The sequence below is a fragment of the Stigmatopora argus genome, chromosome 23 (assembly GCF_051989625.1).
Source record: "Stigmatopora argus isolate UIUO_Sarg chromosome 23, RoL_Sarg_1.0, whole genome shotgun sequence".
Classification (NCBI taxonomy): domain Eukaryota; kingdom Metazoa; phylum Chordata; class Actinopteri; order Syngnathiformes; family Syngnathidae; genus Stigmatopora; species Stigmatopora argus.
Window position 1 is genome coordinate 4,708,104 of NC_135409.1, and position 18,721 is coordinate 4,726,824.

Sequence of the window (18,721 nt, forward strand, 5' to 3'; positions counted from 1 at the left end):
ATTCCCGTCCGGTTACGCGTTCGGTGACTTAGCTCGTTTGGTTGCTTTTCAACGGCTTTGGCGCAGATGACGTCTTGAAAATATCTTGCGTAACGGTTGATTTTTTTTTTTTTTTTTTTTTTTGTTCCATTTGGCAAAAGCCGAGGGCTCGCCGCACGTCATCGCTCGTATGTGTGTGTGTGGCTGCTAATCCCCGTGAGGCCGCGTAACATCTGTCACACTGTCCTTTCGAAGAAAGCTGTTGTCACATCGAACGTGATGCATTTTGGGAGCTTGGAAATCAGCAGAATACAAAGCGTTTTTTTTTTTTTAATTTCCATTCATTCGATGACAGAGTAGTGGTATCAAACATGCGGTAAGCGGCCCGCTAGCGCAGTGTTTCCCAGCCTTTTTTGAGCTGCGGCACACTTTTTCCATTGAAAAAATCTAAAGGGACGGCGGCAATGTCATGGGCATTGTCTCTCTCCCCGCAACTCCCTCGTGTAATTCGTCTACGAGCACTGGGCGGAGCATTGCATTTTTTCAGTTTTTTTTCCACGTTAGTCAGTGCGAATGGCGAGTATATACTGCTTCTCGTTGGCAAGTGGTCGTGCGTTATCCTATTGTGAGGACATTTGTGTGCATCATTTTGGGATTATTTTGAAGGGAATACAAAAGCAAAAAACCCTTGATAATTTGCATCTTAAAGTCAGGGTGGAGGCGGGGCAATTAAAGCCATCCCGGGAGAAGAAAGGTATCAAAATGTAAAACAAAATTAGAATTAAGTTTAGTGCAAGGTTAGATTAAATGTATTTTTGAGTGCGTCTGCATCGTAATCCAAATTTTATTTTATTTTTTTTATATTATGTTACGGGCGTGTTGCCGTGCACTAACCCCCCTCCCCCACCCTCTCTCTCCCCCCTCCCCCACCCTCTCTCTCCCCCCTCAGCGAAATTCGTCTAATTTTAGTACTATTAAACACATTTTAGTACTATTAAACACATTTTAGTACTATTAAATCACTAGTTATTTGTTACTTTGTTAATAGATGGCGAAATAGAACAGATAAAAATGTTTTTCCAATCCAATATCCTGTTTTGGGTGTTTTTTCAGAGGGATGAAACGAATTAATTTGTTTTTAGTTCATTTCTATGGGAAACGTTCGTTTACGAGTAAATCGACATATGAGCTCAGTCCCGGAACGCATCAAGCTCGTATCTCGAGGCACCACAGTAATATATATTTTTTTTCTCCAAATATTACTTACTAAATCCATAAATTTACGCAAAAGTAGTCACACGTACTTTACGTCGCCAAAAGTTGATCCCCTAAAAGCCAAACAACTGCCGGTTCATTTTACAGAAAAATAAGCAACAAAATGACAGTTTCACAATTTGAATCTTGTAATAGAATAATCTATCATTTAACATTCATCATATTTTTATTTTCATCTTGTAATAGTTCAATTTTAATCTTGTTATAGTCATATTAATCTTGCTCTGAATATTGCATTGTTAAAATGCCTTAAACCCAACAGGAAGTAACTTAGAAAAGGGCATAAATTTAATTATTATTATTTACTAGACCTGCAAGTACATTCAAAGACAAGAAAGTGAGGAAAAAATTAACTCCCTGACTGCCATTGTCAACGATACATGTCCAATTCACTTGGTTGCTCATCTTTCAGTGCCATTGACGGCGTTAGACCTGCCAATCAAAACGGAAGGGACATCTAGCGCCATCACTGGCAGCCATTAAATGAACTTTTTAGGCCCCAAATAAATGATTACGTCCAACGTGAAATCTAGTCAGCACGAATGTGGTCCGCGAAACAATCCGAGTTGGACACCCCCTGTCGTAAAGTGTATGGAAAACGTCTGAAAAAGACGACGATACCATTTCACAGTTGAATATTTTGGACTCTTTCAGAATAGATGATTGATGATTATTGATTTAAGGAAGGTGCAGACTGTGAGTCAGTGGAAAAGTAAATATGGCTCAAGTAGGACACATTATTATTACTAAGTTTGACGTCACCAGTGCAGTGGCGTTTGTTAGCTTTTCACTTCTTTTTACGTGTGCAATTCTATCTTGTACTTCCCGTTCACGCATTCGTGCAAATATTCCTGATGAATATGCAGGCATTGATCCGAAATATGGACTGTATTAATACAATAGAGCCATCTATATGCACCTGCGTGGCTTCTTTGAGGGTCGCTTGCTGTTTCCATAATTAATGTCAACTGAATGGACACTTTATTTATTCATAATGCAATCACAACAAACACGCCTGCTGTTATGCTGCAGTTTGTATTGTTTTTTGTCTTTTCGCTGAACATTTCAACTTTTTTTTTTTACTTAATGGCTGCCATCGATGGGGATGGACGTCCAATCCGTTTTGAAGGGGGGGGGGCTGGCAGCGATCGTGTGAAGTCGTTGCGTAATTGCGTTATTGAACGCAAAGAAGACCGAAAATTCGAGCACACAAACTCATATAGTTGGCCTTACTTACGTAACTCATCAAATTCGTCGTTTTGGCTCCCGGCGGCCGCTTTCTATTTCCGACACGCATCCCATAATGAGCCGGCCCGTCTCCTTGACGACGCGGCCAATAATAGCAGCAAGAGGAGAGGGAGGTTGTCATGGATATGGTAACCGTAGCGATGCACCTCACTTTCCGGAGGAGACGGAAATGTGCGAAAGTCTCTCCCGCTCGCCCTCGTTGGCGCCCGTCGTTGTTTTAATTAAAACTTTATTGCACGCCAAGACATTAACACAAGCTCGAGCGCTACCGGAAGATAAATAGCCAATGGATCCATGCGTCGGCGCGCGTGCGTGCGTGCGCCTCGTTAAATTGTAAACTTTAATCGAGCGATACAATATTCCGCCGTTAAACTTTTACGGCCATCAAAGTATTTATTTGCGTGCATTGGAAAAACACACACACGGGGCCCCCCATGCACAATGGGGTGTTCGAGGGGAAGTGGGCGGAGCTACATCATCCTGTCGTGCTGCATTGATGACTCACTGACGACACAAACACCAAGTAGGAATTGTTGAAATGTGGGCCCGAGTATTACGCTTGTTTTAGTGCCGATGGATCGGATAGGTGTCAAATTGTTTGGGATCAGGAGGGTTGGCAGGGATTGGGCTTCGTCAATGGTGGACAGTCAGTTAAAAAAAAAAAGTGTTGACCGCTTGCATGCGTGGATGTGATTGGACAAACCAAAAACGAGAGTTTTGCGCTTTTCCGCTCTGTGGTTTTTGTGCAGGAAGCCTCTCATTTGCAAAAAATCTTTCTACCGTCCTTAGACATTCCGCGACGAGAATGGCGGGGGGTGCTGGAGCCTGCGCTTAATCAGTGGCCAGCCAATCGCAGGGCACAAGGAGACAGACAACCAATCGCAATTTAGAATGATCAATTAGCTTAGCATGCATGATTTAGGGATTTGGGAGGAAACCGGAGTACCCGGAGAAATCCTACGCAAGCCCAATGGGGAGAACATACAAACTCCCCAGAGGATGGTTTGGACCTGGGATCAAACCCTCGACCACAAAACTGCGTGCCCTATGTGCTAACCACTCCATCACCGCGCCGCCGTCCTTTTATCAGCTCGTTTAATTCTGTGTAGCTTCCGTTGACTTGCAGTCAAGAAAAAGCAAACACACGATGAAAGTAGCGCCGTCCAAACGTGCGATACGACTGACTCTGCGTTTTTCTCCATGCGCTGCATACGATATGCAATAGTTTGATTTATCGGGCCTACAAGAGGCCGCGACAGCCCGGCGTGCCGCTTTGCAATCGCAAGTTAGACTCCGTCAGCTCGTGCTGCCGCATCTGTAAAAATGTTCCCGCTTCTATTTTTAAACGAGGAAGTTGGCCGGAATTCCAGACCTGTTTATGTAAGTTTCCTCCATATTGTTCCAGCAATTAGACTCACTTTCCTTTGACTTCACGGCAGAAGCAGACGGCGCAGAATGATGAAAGAGATTAAAAATTGTTTAAAAAAAAAAAAAGAAGGTAGCACGTCACTAATGTTTCCTGCTAAAATATTCAGATCAGCACGCCGCGATGCGTCAAGCGGTCCCACACGGAGAAGCGCACCCCCCCCATCCCCCCCGCCAAAAAATCCCCAGCCAAAGTGGCACGCAGGAGCCGGTGGCCATATTTTAGCATGCTGAACTTCCTGTTCACACACTCTTCTGACTCAGAATGACTTAATAATTTAGGGGAGGGAATTGCAGGCAAGAGAGAGGAATGAGAAAATGGAGCTAGCGTGATGACTGTAAGGGTATAAAAGTGGAATTTTTCGATCGGCCAAGTGAGGTCCAATCTATTCGAACTGGTTGCCGACCCTCCCGAGGCTCCCTCAGCATTTCATCCTTGAAATCTGGCAGGAATATAAAACTGGGGGGGAAAAATATTGAGTTGTGACTCAGTCGTTTGTATTTTTTTTTTCCCCCTGTCGTCAAATTGTTAACAGACAAGTTGATCAAGTGTTGAATTTGTCTAGCAGTCCAGAGCGAGACGAGCTCTCGCGTGTCAGCCGCCGACCGTCAGCCTTCCGAGCTCGTCGTGTAAAACATTAACGAGCCGCGGTCGACGGGCAGGCGGAGCTTCAGTCACTTCGCAACATGTGTAACTTGTTGAGTGCAGCGTCTGGACTGAAAGCATCGGGGAATAAAGTTAGATTGGGAGGTGAGATGAGAAATGATGGCGGCGTGCAGATGTAAATTCCTGCTTGGGGTACTGGAAACAGCTGCTTTTGGGGGGGGGGGGCATTTAAAATGTGCTAAGTCATTTCAAGAAGGGACGTTTTCTGTGTTTGCACGTTCTCGAAAAATAGCATGGCAATGTGAACTGAGTGCACCTTTTTTGACAGGCTAAAAAACAGCTACACTCTTGTTATTTTCTGGCAATGAAATGCATTTGGGCTTCGCGTTTGTTTCACTTAATGCAAGTCGCCCGCTATGGGGGTCCCATCCGGCCCGCCAGGCTTTTTTTGCCTGGCGGGCACATTGTGGCTCCTTCATACTGTATATACATAATTAAAGGCTTTCATTTTTTCGTTAAGGGCGCCGCAAAACCAGTTTGTGAGTTGTGTGTTCACTGCATTTTGCTTCATTTCCTATTCGTTCTTTCGCCCCCGTCAAAACGACGCCTTGAATGGCAGCCAATGAGTTAATCAGGAACCTTGAAATGCCCTAAAACTAACAGGAAATGCCCCAAATCAGTAGTAACCGACAAAAAAACTGGTCTGGCTAACATGAGATCTAGTTGGCATTAACATGGCCCGTAAGCCAAACGAATTTGACTTAAGGTCTTTGATGTCTTTGATAGTCTTTGTCCCCTCGTGCTCTCTTTTCAGTAGAATTTCCCCCCCAAAAAATTGCAGCGCAGGTTACAAAAGCACATTTGTGACAAGCGGCACAAAATAAGTCGGACGTTAAAGTCAAGTCCCGTCTGTCGGGAAGATATTTATGACCCCCGGGCAGAGTGGAGATATGTCAAGAGGACTGACAGTAAATGGAAGCTGATGGAGCAACTGGTCGCACAAACGCGTAGAGGTCAACGCTCATCGGAGAGACTGTCGCGCTTGGTCGCTTGGCTCATAATGTATAGAAGATGCTATCTGACAGGAGTGTGCCAACTATTGGGTTATCGCAGGTTGTTTTGGGGTGGTCAGTAAAGATGTTATGTTAAGTGCGGCTCAGATGTAAGTATACTAGCTTAGAAAAGGACGCCAACAAATAGAATAGCGTATTTTCTCGCATATAAGCCGTATTTGTAACAAAAAAAAATGACTGAATCAAGGGTACGGCTTATATGCGCACAAGACTTACAGTTGCTATAGTCTTTTTCACCAGTAGATATCGGTAAATTAACATTTACTATTTGTTGGTTATTTTCTGTTTTGCAGTAAGAAAACAACCATTACTGGATGAATTACTAACTTCCTTATGATATTGACCCTAATAATGTGCTTTTGATTCATACAGTATCTCAGAAATACCATGTGCGATCATTTTTCTTAAGATTTTCCCTTCAAAGTACAGTGGTACCTCGATATATGAGCTTAATGCGTTCCGGGACAGAGCTCGTATGTCGATTTACTCGTAACTCAAATGAATGTTTCCCATTGAAATGAATTAAAAATGAATTAATTCGTTCCAACCCTCTGAAAATCCGCTGCATGCTCGTATATCAAAATTTGTCTCGTATCTCCAGATAAATATTTGCTCGAAATTTTACTCGCATCTCAAATTGCTCGTATGTCGGGGCACTCGTATGTCGGGGCAGTCGTATGTTGGGGTATTACTGTAACACATTTATACTCCCTATTAAAACCATGAATATGAAGGTGAAAATTGTGAATCAGGGGTCGTCTTATACGTGAGAACTTGTAAAATTCAATGATTTTAAGGTCATTATAAGGGTGTGGCTCATAAACGGGGGCGGCCTATATGTGAGAAAATATACGGTGAATGGACAAAAGAATATCCAGACTCAAGTGCGGCGTTTTCAATTTACGGGCGGCTCTTGCGCCGGAGGGCTTTACCGCCACCGTCAGACATATTGACGGTGGCGGCAGAGAGAGCCATTTGGTCGGCGGCCAAGACAGACGGAGGCCGACGCCGGAGCGGGGAAATGGCGTTGCCCAAAGGACACGACGGACGCACGTGCGACACGACACGACACGTTCACCGTCGGTCCCGCTGCCAAATCCCGTGACGGTGGCCAAAAAACGTAAAAGTCGTTGGCCTAATTCCTCTCCAATTACGGCACGAAAACCTAGCCATATCTCTCCGTTCTCCCCGCCGTTAAAATGTCAAAGGAGGATGCGCCGTGCCTTCTTTTGTCCAAACTTGGGCAAGCGCACAGAGCCCGATAAACATCTCTGGCTCTCCCGCTCGGAGGGACACAAAATAAGCAAAAACGCCTTGGGTTGCCCCTCCAGAACCAAGCATGAAACGCTGGGCGGAAGGAAGACGGGTTATCTTGAGCTTCTCAACCACTTAGGAATGCTTTTTAGCCTGTGGACAGGCGCAAGGTTGTTTGGACATGTGAGCAGGAATGACATTGATGTCTTTCCATCACCCTTGTCGCTTGCATTTGTGTACTTTTGGAGTGCAGCAATTAGTCCTGAGAAGGTCTGACCTCAAGAGACTATTTCTAAAAGCAAAGCCACTAAAAGTCAAAGATGACTTTTGCTTTCATCCGATGCCAGTTTAAAGATCGGCTCCGCTTCGAAGGCCTTTCGAGCGACCTAAAAGTTGACATTGACACGGGATGGGGGGGACTCATTGGCGGCCATGGACATCTGTCTCATCTTTTTCAAGCGGGAGGGCTGGCTTTTCCCACTGATGAAAGGCGATCAATAAGAAATGTGCCCTTCGTCATTCCACATCACCGCGACACCCGTGGCGGTAAATGTGAAGCCGGGTCGCCAAGGCAACCGGGCGGTTGCCAGGTAGCAACTGAGAAAGAACCGGAGTCGAGGAAGAAAATTAGCCAGATCGGAAAGATAAAATTGGACGTACAAGTGACAGACTGTATTTTATTTTGTGTGTGCATGTGTGTAACAACTCGATGCCTGATACTTTTAACAGTGTCAGTCAATCAACTCTGCTCTATCAAGCCTTAGTAGGATACAACTTTATTCATTTTCTGAACCGCTTGTGCTCACATGGGTTGCAGGGGGTGCTGGAGCCTATCCCAGCTGAATTTGGGCACCGGGCGGGAGACTCCCGGAATCGCAGAGCACGAGGAGACAAAGGGTAACCAATCATAGCTAGGGTTTGGCAATTTACAGTGTTCAAGCAGCTAGCATAGCATGCATGTTTTTTGGAATGTGGAAGGAAACCGGAGTACCCAGAGAAAACCCACGCAAGCCTGGGGAGATCATGCGAACCCAGGACCCCAGAACTGCAAGGCCGACGTGCTAACCACTCAATCGCCGAGCCGCCCAGAATACAACAAAAAAATTGTTCAGGTATACTACCCAACTTTTTGGAAGTAGTCTCACTAGCTTAATTCGTGGCCTTCTGCTTTACTGTCTTTAAAAAAAAAGTACTATAGTTGTCCCTCTACATGCGAAATTAATTGGTTCCAGAACTTTTTTCGTACATTGAAAATTTCGTAAGTAGAGCAGTACTTTATATGTAAGTTCTCTAATTCGTTCCACGGTCCTTTCACAACTACCAACGAAACCCTTTAAAATTGGTCAAAGTGACCCAATTTTGTATGAAAGATGTGAGGAAACACAATAATGAGAGAAAATTATAAGGAAACTATTTATTAATGTCTTAAAATGAAAAAAGCATATAAAAATGTGCCCTGCGCCGCTTAAATAGTTCTCTCTGTGGCCGTTATAATGGGAGAGGTAATATCGGTATTTGTCCGCCAGATGGAAGCAAGAGTCCGTTCTACAAGTGCCAAAAGCCGTCCACTTTGTAGTAAATTTTAGACTTTTACGTGTGCCCAATGTGTGTGTGTGTGTGAAAATATGTGCCACGTTGCATTTGTACGGTTTTTAATTTCTAGTGTATAAGGGGAATTGCAAATCATTAATAAGGGGAGCATTTAGCCGAGGTGGGCAGGTATGTAAGAGAGAATCTTGAAACATGGACAGTGGTTGTGGTGACACAGCTAATTGAATTGAATTGAATGCTTTTGTCTTTTTATCTTTATATGAGATCGAATGAGAGTGCTGAATCGAGAGCCCAGTAGAGTATAGCGAGGTCTCTAAAGTGAGAATCAATGTATCTGCGACAATATTTTCAAAATAAAATGACGGATAAGGAAATGCATTTGCTTTTTGCGGGATTTCATAACTTGCATCTTTTTCGTATCTCGAGTCACTCATTTGCATATAAAAAATTTCGTAACTTGAAAATTTTGTACCTAGAGGTTTTTGTAAGTAGAGGTATGGCCGAGTCACTCTTTTGCATATATAAAAAAATCGTAACTTGAAAATGTTGTACCTAGAGGTTTTTGTAAGTAGAGGTATGGCTGTACGTTAGTGCTATAGCATGGTTTATCTACTAAGACGCCATGGTGGGAATCCGTCAGCGCTTCCAGTGGCAAATTTTCCAAGTCGCATTTAGACTCCATTAAATCCCCAAATGGAAAGCTTTGTAGGAGTCGTAGCACACTGGTATTAATCCGGCCGGCCAGCGTGCTGCAGTGCACAACCTTGTAAGATGATGACACAACTCAATCTGTCTTTGAATGGACCGATAAGTGAATTCTTTTTTCCTCCCCATCCGCTCCGTTCTCACGCGTCTCCGCGTTTCATTAAATCAGATCTGAGGGAAGATTACCTCGCCGCTTCTCCCTGGCGCGACCAGCGTTACGTCACAGGCGGGCCTCGCTTCGTTCGCGACCCCTAGCGCGCCGCATCGTCGTCGGCCGCCTCCATTTTGGAAAGCGGCTCCGTTTGAAGCGGGAAATAAGTCTTCCGGGAAGACGCCCGGGCCTAATCTCCGGTCTCGGGGCGACGGAGCGGCCCAATCGCCACGCGGCGGACGGCAACTTTTAATATGACGCCGCGTGTTTACACTGCAGCACAGTGGGAGGGTGGCGTGTGCGGAACAGCTTGTGTGTGTGTTGGGTTGCGCCGCCAGTGAATTGAAGATGGCATTCTAATTAGACGGGAGAAAGGAGACGGGAAGGAGAGGAAGTGAAAAAAAACACCAGCACGTACTCGCCTGTTAGCGCGAGATTTACAAAAAAAGTCATGCGGTAATCGCTCGCTTTGCCAGGAAACCTGATATTAAATACACATTCCACTGCGGAAAGTGGCGAGACAGAAGCATTTCGGGATGGAATTCCCAAGAACGCCATTTTGTGTTCCTTTGCGGCTCAAAAACAACTCCTTTCAATAGTTTTGGCACGGTGGCAGGTGAGATTCAGTCCAAAAACAGTAAAAGCGGGCACCGTCTCGTGACTATTTTCCATGATTGGATACACGCGTGGATTTATTTGATTTAGTGTAAGGAAGGATGAGGAGAAAGAAATGCAATTCCTAGATAGGGTGTCAGAACATGTGTGTCACCAGAGTTTCCTGCATTGGCGGGCCGTCAGGGCCTTCAAGGCGTTCTCTGCTGGCCTAAGAAATATCTGAATCATATATTATATTTTGTCCATCAATACTTATTAAATAATTCAAAATTGTCTGTTAGCTTCCTTTCATTGCTTTTCCCCCTGGTTGCACTACTTCCAGATGTGTTTTCATATTGAAACATTTAACCAATCACATTTCAGCCATTATTTGTTGCCAGGTTCAGAAATCTGCCTCAAGGCCATCACAATCAGTTCTGCAGGCTCTGCTGCATTAAACAAGCATCGATTAGACTGTTGCTTTAACCAATCAGATTTCGAGTTGGCAACACCACAATGCATTGTCGCAGGCGTAGGGATACATCATTGCTTTCACCAACTATGATTGGCTAGTGATTAGCCATAGCTACCAAACTGTATTTGGAGCGAACTGCACATGCAAATATATTGTTGTGTTGATTTAAAGCCATTTTCAAGATGGACTATGCCAGAAATATTCGACAGGACAGGCTCGAATTTCAGCATTAGCTTCGATGGCGATAGCAAAGAAGGAAGAAAGAAATGAGGATGGATATTGTGTACAGTTAAAAAGGATTTTTGGTGAGTAAAATATGGCTATATTCCTAAATAATATTTCAATTGTAGGCCAAGTTCTGATATCTGAAAAGCTCCAGTGTTTGTATTTAAGCTCCAGTGTTTGTATTTAATCACTAAATGCTGCTAGGAAGTGGATTTTACCCCATTTTAGTGCAATTTTGGCCGTTTCGCCATAGACGTCCATCGCTGTCTTTTCACGGGAAAATCACCCCCGGCCCAGTTGTAATGTCTTGAAAAGCTCCAGTATTTGTTTTTAATCATTAAATGCTGCTAGGAAGTGGATTTTACCCGTTGAAGGCGCTACGAGAAAATGCACGGGCCGCCACTGGTTTCCTGGCATGGGTTTCCTGGCATGGGTTTCATACCGCGGTCCAGTCGGACATGAGCCGCGCAAACGAAAATTTGGCAAAACAGCTCATTAAAAAGAGAAGCACGCAGTCTGCGCGCACATGAAAGATTCTTCAGGTTTCATGTTGCATTTGCATCATCAGTGAAGGACAACCGTCACTTAACTTCTCCATGAAGAGAAGAAAAGCCGTGGTAGCCCATTGGCCGCCATTGACGGCGATAGACGCCCGATGAAACTGGAGAACAGATTTTTTTTTCTTTTATCGCTAACTGGCAGCAAATGTATGCTCGGAAATAAAAGGCCGTGTGGGCACTTTGGAGCTTTTGGCGCCCAGGCAAATATTTTATTCACGGGGGACAAAAGGCGAGCACTTTTGCCGCGGATTTAGTCTTGTGCGTGCTCAGCGTTCGTTTGGCGTTGATGGAAACAGTCACGTTGATTTCCTGCTTTGATTGGCGCGGGAGATTTGTGTGTGTCGTAAGTGCCTTGCAACAGGTGTGCGGCGCATTCAGCCCTGAAAGAGATAAGCGCACACATGCAACCGCACTCAGGTGGTGCTCGTGTTCGATGTCCAGTTTGCTGACCCCGACGACGTGTCCCATCTGTCGCTTTCCTGCCAAAACATGCGTGCTAAGCTAATTGATCCCTCGAAATTGCCCCTAGCTACGAGTGATTGGTTGTTTGTCTCCTCGTGCCCCGCGATTGGTTAACCACCGGTTCAGGTTACCCTCAGTTAGCTGGGATAGGCGCCGGGCTGCACGGTGAACAAGTGGTTAGCGCATCTGCCTCACACTTCTGTGTGGGTTCGATGTGGGTTCCACCTTCCTGTGTGGAGTTTGCATGTTCTTTCTGTGCTTGTGTGGGTTTTCCTCTGAGGTTTTCTTCCTCAAAACGTGCATGCTAGGCTGGTTTGAACTTCTGAATTGTTTCTTAGGCGTGATTGGTTGTTTGTCTCTTTGCTGGCGACCAATTCGGAAGGGTCCCAAAGTTGGGTGGGTTAGGCTCCAGCACCCCAGCGAACCTTGTCCCAAGTCGGCAGACTTGCCTCTCCCCAGCCACTTCATCCAGCTCTTCCGGGAAGATGAAGATGAAGTCTTATGAGCAAAAAAAACAGGAATTTAAAAAAAGCACAACTCAAAAACATCAATTATGGCATATGCTTTGTAATGTGTAAATACTATTTTTACAAGAACATAAAGAGGTAGCAGTAGAGAAGCAATCTGCTTCTCTCCTGAAGTTTGAGCCATCATGGCTTCTCCTTCCTTCCTTCCTTCCTTCCTTCCCTCCCCTCTCATCCTCTCATCTCATCCCAGCCTCCTCCCCTCATCTCCCCTCCCGTCCGCTTAATACTTTGTCACTCTCCCCATCCATTATTCATGGCGCAGTCACAGTCGGCATTAAAGGGCCTAGCAGCATCGCTACGGCAACGACACAGCGGCGGCAGTCGCAGTAGGCAGCAGCCGCATTGGATCACGGGAAACTGGGTCACCTCCCAGGAGCTGGAGAGTGCAGGGGTGCAGAGGAGGGAGGTCGTTCTACACACACTCGCCCGTGCACACACCAACACACCTGATAGTTGTCCTACAAAAGTAATGGGACAGTCAGGAGAAGTGACCCGGAGAGAAGAGTCATGTCTTTCTGGTGTTCCGGCCACTCATTTCAGTGACACAAAAGGCTCAAAATGTCAGAAACCCGTACTCCTCATTTTGGTAATATGCTCCCTCCTCCATGTTCCAGTTACCGTATTTAATCGCATATAAGCCGCACCCTTAAAATTGCCTTAAAATTATTGAATTGTACAATTTCTCGCGTATAAACTGCCCCCCCATTCACAACTGTCACCTCCATGTTCATGGTTTTAATAGGGAGTACAAATGTGTTACTTTAAGGGAAAATATTAAGAAAATCATCACACGTGGTATTTCTGAGATACTGTATGAATCAAAAGTACATAATTAGGGTCAATATCATAAGGAAGTTATTATGCATGTCTTTGTAAATGCAAAATATCAAATTATTCAATTTGAAAAATAAAAAAGTATCTTGATGAGAACCTGATGCTTTTTAAAGAGAGAAATGACAATTTTCTTACCAAAAGTTTAAGATGTTGTGGCGGCCAAATTGCTTTTATTGTCGAAATATCTGGATTTTTTTCGATGGTAAATATTACTGCAATAGTTGTCACTTTCAAGCAAAATATAAAAAGAAAACAAGCGGAATTTAGTTTTATTTCATAATCACAAATGTACAATCATTTCCTTTCAAAAAGGAAGTGACGTAAGCACAACCAGGAAGTGTGTCCGTAGCGGTATAGTGTTCACCAAGTCTCTGGGTGCAATAATAGCATGGGATACACATTACGCAGGTATCTAGACTGATATTTTAACGATCGACCGCAGGTGGCGGCGCCCTGAGCGAGCAGTCACAGGCACAAGTACGTTTTTTTCACGTTTTATGCAAGACGTTTTTTCTTCTTCTTGAATTTCACTCATAGACGTCAAAATATTTTTTTTGCTGTTTTATCTGTTTATCTTTTCTCTATTTTGAAATAAATGACCGTATCGGCCGCATTGTCTTGCGTTATGGCGTCATGGTGTTATGGCGTTTCGTCGTTGTTACCTTGCAGTTTCGTGCATGTCGTCTTTTTATGCGCAAATAAGCCGTACCCTCGATTCAGTCATCATTTTTTTTGTCCGACAAATGCGGCTTATATGCGAGTACATACGGTAATCGCGCAACATTCCTATACTATCTTACAGTCTCTGTTTGTCCTGAAATATATATTTATGTTTTTTTTTTACCTCAAGTGTTATACAGAGCTTGTCCTGCTAATAAAAGATGAGCGTAAATGTTTGCAGCTGTGGAAGCGCGTTTATAAGAACGCTCCAGCTCCTCCTCTTCCTTAAGTAACCCATAAAAGCTAGAATTTGTGCAATACATTACCATTTGAATGAAGTCTAACAAAGTCAACATTTATTTTGATGATCGATGTCCAATCCATGATTAAAACGATATTGGCCCGTATTACAAATGATGTTGGATGAGCTCATCTCATTTTAAGAAGTCGCACACATTCTGGCAAGTGAGGAGGAAGCGTGAAGGGATATAGAGTGGGATATTTTTAATAAAGTTATCTAAACGTGTCCCACCTCGGCCTCACATCGACCCACATTCCAGCTCCCACAGAGGAGGAGGAAGAGGAGCGTAACGTCCAAGTCCATCACGCCACACCACCTTCTCATTATGCCCATTTTAGTTGGACGTCACGGAAGCGAGACAGCCTCTAATATTGTGTCATTCTTCGCTCCTCCGTCGGCATAATGATAACGCCATGCAAAATCACGACGGCGAACCGCACACTGACATTTAACCATCTGTTCTCTTAGGTCACCGTACTTGTGCGTGCGTGCGTGACGACTACATTTTCAAATGGCGGACACACGTGACGAAATAAAGGTGCGATGCATCTTTTTAATTAGATCAAGTAATAAAGCGACTCCCGGGAAAGGCCTATATTCCTATATCGATCTCCCTCATTAAATCTGTCGTCTCCTCAAAGGGGCGCAGATAAGAAGCTCCTCCGAAGGTTTTTAAAGCTTTACGATAATGGAGATGCGAATAGTGCAAAGCGGGCAACGCTGCTCCAATTTTCCTCTCTCCAATGAATTTCACCATTTAGGTGCCCTCGACGTGGAGTTTTTATTCCTGTGATGATTCATGCATGGTGCAGAAGTTAACGGTGGGTGGTAGAACGGCCAGGATCGATAAAAGTAGCTTCCTTTGCTGCACTTAATTATGAACCTACACATAAATGTGGACGTGAATCCTCAGTGGGGCGTTCCAATGTTGTAGACCAACGCAAAAGAAAGGTCACAACATGAGCTACACTTTCCAGATTATACCCTCACTTGCCATTTACCGTATTTACTCGCATATAAGCCGCATTTGTTGGACAAAAACCCAGAGACTTGGTGAAGACAGTTCCTGGTTGTTTTTACGTCACTTCCTTTTTTTTTTAAAGGAAATGATTGTACATTTGTGATTATGAAAGAAAACAAAATTCAGCTTTTATTTTTTATTTTTTTATTACTTGTTCAAATGTGACAACTATTCCAGTAATATAAACCATCAAAAAATCAAGATATTTCGACATTAGAAGCAATTTGGCCGCCACAACATCAGGTTCTCATCAAGATAAATGTATTTCTTTTTTCAAATTGAATAATTTGATAGTTTGCGTTTACAAAGACAGGCATTTTAACTTTCTTTTGATATTGACCCTAATTATGTGCTTTTGATTCATAGAGTATCTCAGAAATCCCTCGTGCGAGGATTTTTCTTGAGATTTTCCCTTCAAAGTACAGACGCTCCCCTACTTACGAACGAGTTAGGTTCCGAGTGATTGTTCATAAGTTGAATTTGTTTGTAAGTTGATTCAGTGCTATATTTTGTATTATAATTTATGTTTAAGGCCTATATAAGTATATTGAAGGTTTATATAAGTGCATTTGTATGTTTAAGGCTTGTATAAGTAACACACATTGGTTTGTACTGAAAAAAACAACATTTAATAACATGGAGAGAATACATACAGTACTGTATACATACATTAGAGAGAGAGAGAGATTTACTAGAAACTGGCCAAAAGAAGCTATCTAATGACGATTGCAGTTTTCTTTTTTTCATCATAAATGATGCGGTAGCACTGTATGGCATCATTCAATTGATTTGCAAACTTTGTGCAACGTTCAATATTTGGGTCCTGCTGCTCGATCTTTCTGTTTATAAATGGTACTGACGGTCGAACGATTCAAGTTTCTGACGCGCATCAAGCTTCGTTATTATTGCCACTAATTTCAAATGAAAACGCAATTTGCAGACATGTTCGTATGTACCGTTGTTCGTAAGTCGAATGTTCGTAAGTAGGGGAGCGTCTGTAACACATTTGTACTCCCTATTAATACCATGAATATGGAGATAAAAAATTGTGAATCAGGGGGAGGCTTATACGCGAGAAATTGTGAAATTCAACAATTTTAAGAGAATTTTAAGGGTGCGGCTTGTACGCGCGGGAAGATTATATGCGAGTAAATGCAGTATATAGAGAAGCTGCAAAGCTGTCCTTTTTTATTCAATGGTTCATATAAAGTGATGTGTCACTGTGAAACGTGCCAAATCCAAACGAATAGCGTTCGTCGCAAACTTTTGAGTCAGCAAGAGCCTACGTCTGAGGCGGCGCTGCTAACTTGGGTATTCCTCCTTTCCTGTGGGAACCGCAAGAGGGAACAGAACGGCATTTATAAGTTTTGATAACGACTCCCCAGGCGCTAGCTCGTCGCCCGTTGGAGCGGGATTTCAAGCGTGCCATCTGCATGCAAAACACTCGCGCAATTAGCTAAACCCTCAGGAAAAAAAAGCCTGGTGCCTTATTCGTCGAGCGTTCTGACACACGTCGAAGACAGAACAAATCGCAGTCCTCCATTGTTTAGACATGCGGTCTATTAATAGAACATTGCGGAAAGTTCACGCAAGCCATAACTCAAGTTACACTACTTGCTGAAAAGATCCCAAACAACAATTGTCGTGAATAATAGTTTATTTAGTAGTACCGTATTTTCTCGCATATAAGCCGTATTTGTCGCTGAAAAAAATGATGACTAAACGCCATAACGCAAGACAATGTGATATGGTCATTTATTTCAAAATCAGATAAAATGCTTAACAAAATACATTTTGACATATATGAATGAAATTCAAGAAAAATAACTTATCTTGAATTAAATGTGAAAAAAACTCACTTTCTTGTGCCTGCCATTGCTCGCTCAGGGTGCCCCCTTCTTACCTAGGGATGACAAACTAGACCGCTACTTACACATTTCCTGCTCGTACTGCTCACTTGACTTCCTTTTTTTATTCGTCCACTTGCGGGTAACACCCTTTCGGAATGTGCAATCCAGCAGACGATCCTTTCGATTCATACAGTATCTCAAAAATATGATTTTTTTTAAAGATTTTCCCTTCAAAGTAACACATTTGTATGGCCTATTAAATCCATTAATATTGAGTTGAAAAATGTGGATCACGGGGCGGCCTATACGAGATCGGGGGGGGACTTTTACACGCGCTCGTAACATAATATAAACAAATTTAAATGAACTTGGATTACGATGCAGACACACTCAAAAATAAGTTTCATCTAACCTTACACTAAACTTGATTCTAATTTTGTTTTAAATGTTGATACCTTTCTTCTGGCTCTATTTGCCCCGCCTCCACCCTGACTTTCAGATGCAACCTATCAAGGGTTGTTTGCTTTTGTCTTCCCTTCAAAATATTCCCAAAATGATGCACAAAAATCTCCTCAAAATAGGATAACGCACGACCACTTGCCAACATGAAGTAGTATATACTCCTCTTGTATTGGCTCCGCCATTCGCACTGACTAATGGGAAAAAATACACTGAAAAAATGCAACGAGCGAGTTGCGACCAGAAAGACAGTGCCCATGATGTTCTTATTGGATTGGATTGGATTGGATAACTTTATTCATCCCGTATTCGGGAAATTTCATTGTGACAGTAGCAAGAAAAGGCATAGTTATAAGTTAGACAGTACAGTCAAAGGCAGCAGAACAACAAAGCAAAAAGCACAAAGTACAAAGCAAATCAAAGTCAATGGGATCATTAAGAATCACCAAATCATTAAGACAGAAAAGCAGCAAAAACACAAAACGTGCTACGAGTTTCGGTAGCAAAAACGGATAGACTCAAAAAGACTGAAGAAAGTTGGACAAAAACTGGAAACACACTTATGATCAGCCTCTCGCGCCTGCTGTATACTCATATATCAAAATCTCTAGATAAATATTTGCCCGAAATTTGCACGGCGCGAGGACAACCATTCAAGCTCGCACTCATCGCTATGGGCAATTTAAGCACATCGATATCGTGTCTTGGCAATTGAAAATGTATTTGTTAAACGAGAGCCATGTAGGCATCTTGCTAATGTTTGCCGCGACGTCCTCCATTACCTCCGCGAGGGTGATTAATCCACGTCACGGTTCACTCGTTGATAAAACTCACAACGCCGCCCGAGGCCTCGTTGACAACAAAGCGCAGAAAAACATCATTACGCTACGAGGGAGAGATGGCCTTGAAATATCAGAGCCGTCCTAAAATGTGTATTGATCAGCTAATCGTGTGGTTGTGACATTATCTGCTGCGTTGCATTTGATTGGGTGGGTGAGCGGTGAAAGGAGACAGAAGTAGAAGCAGCTGTTTTTCTGCTCACGCTCATGTGGAAAATGACTAATGGAGTTCTTGAAAACGCCGCGAAATTATGTCATAGTAAAAGACATTTAGAGAGAAACATTGGCTACTTGCAGCTCGCCGGTTTGCAGATAGAGATATTGAGAGTTGCGGATTGTCTACACTTCACATAGCAAAGCAAGCAGTCATTTTGCTGCTGAATCTTCACAACGAGGCCCTTTGCGCTTTTAATAAAATAAATTGAAGCAACTCAAGGTTGTACCGTATTTTCCGCACTATAATTCATACCTTGTCATAATTTGGCCTGGCCTGTCACTTGTACACTTAGTGTATTTTCTCACATATTATCCGCATTTGTAACTAAAAAAAATATGATGACTGAATCAAGGGTACGGCTTATATGCGCACTAGACTTGCAGCGTTGCTATAATCTTTTTCACCAGTAGATGTCGGCAAATTAACATT

General features: G+C 43.3%; 1 protein-coding gene across 3 annotated transcripts in view; it reads left to right on the forward strand.

The window, feature by feature from the left end:
• cacna1c (calcium channel, voltage-dependent, L type, alpha 1C subunit) overlaps window positions 1–18,721 on the forward strand; it is a 107,455-nt gene that overhangs the window by 30,907 nt on the left and 57,827 nt on the right. The window lies entirely within an intron of this gene.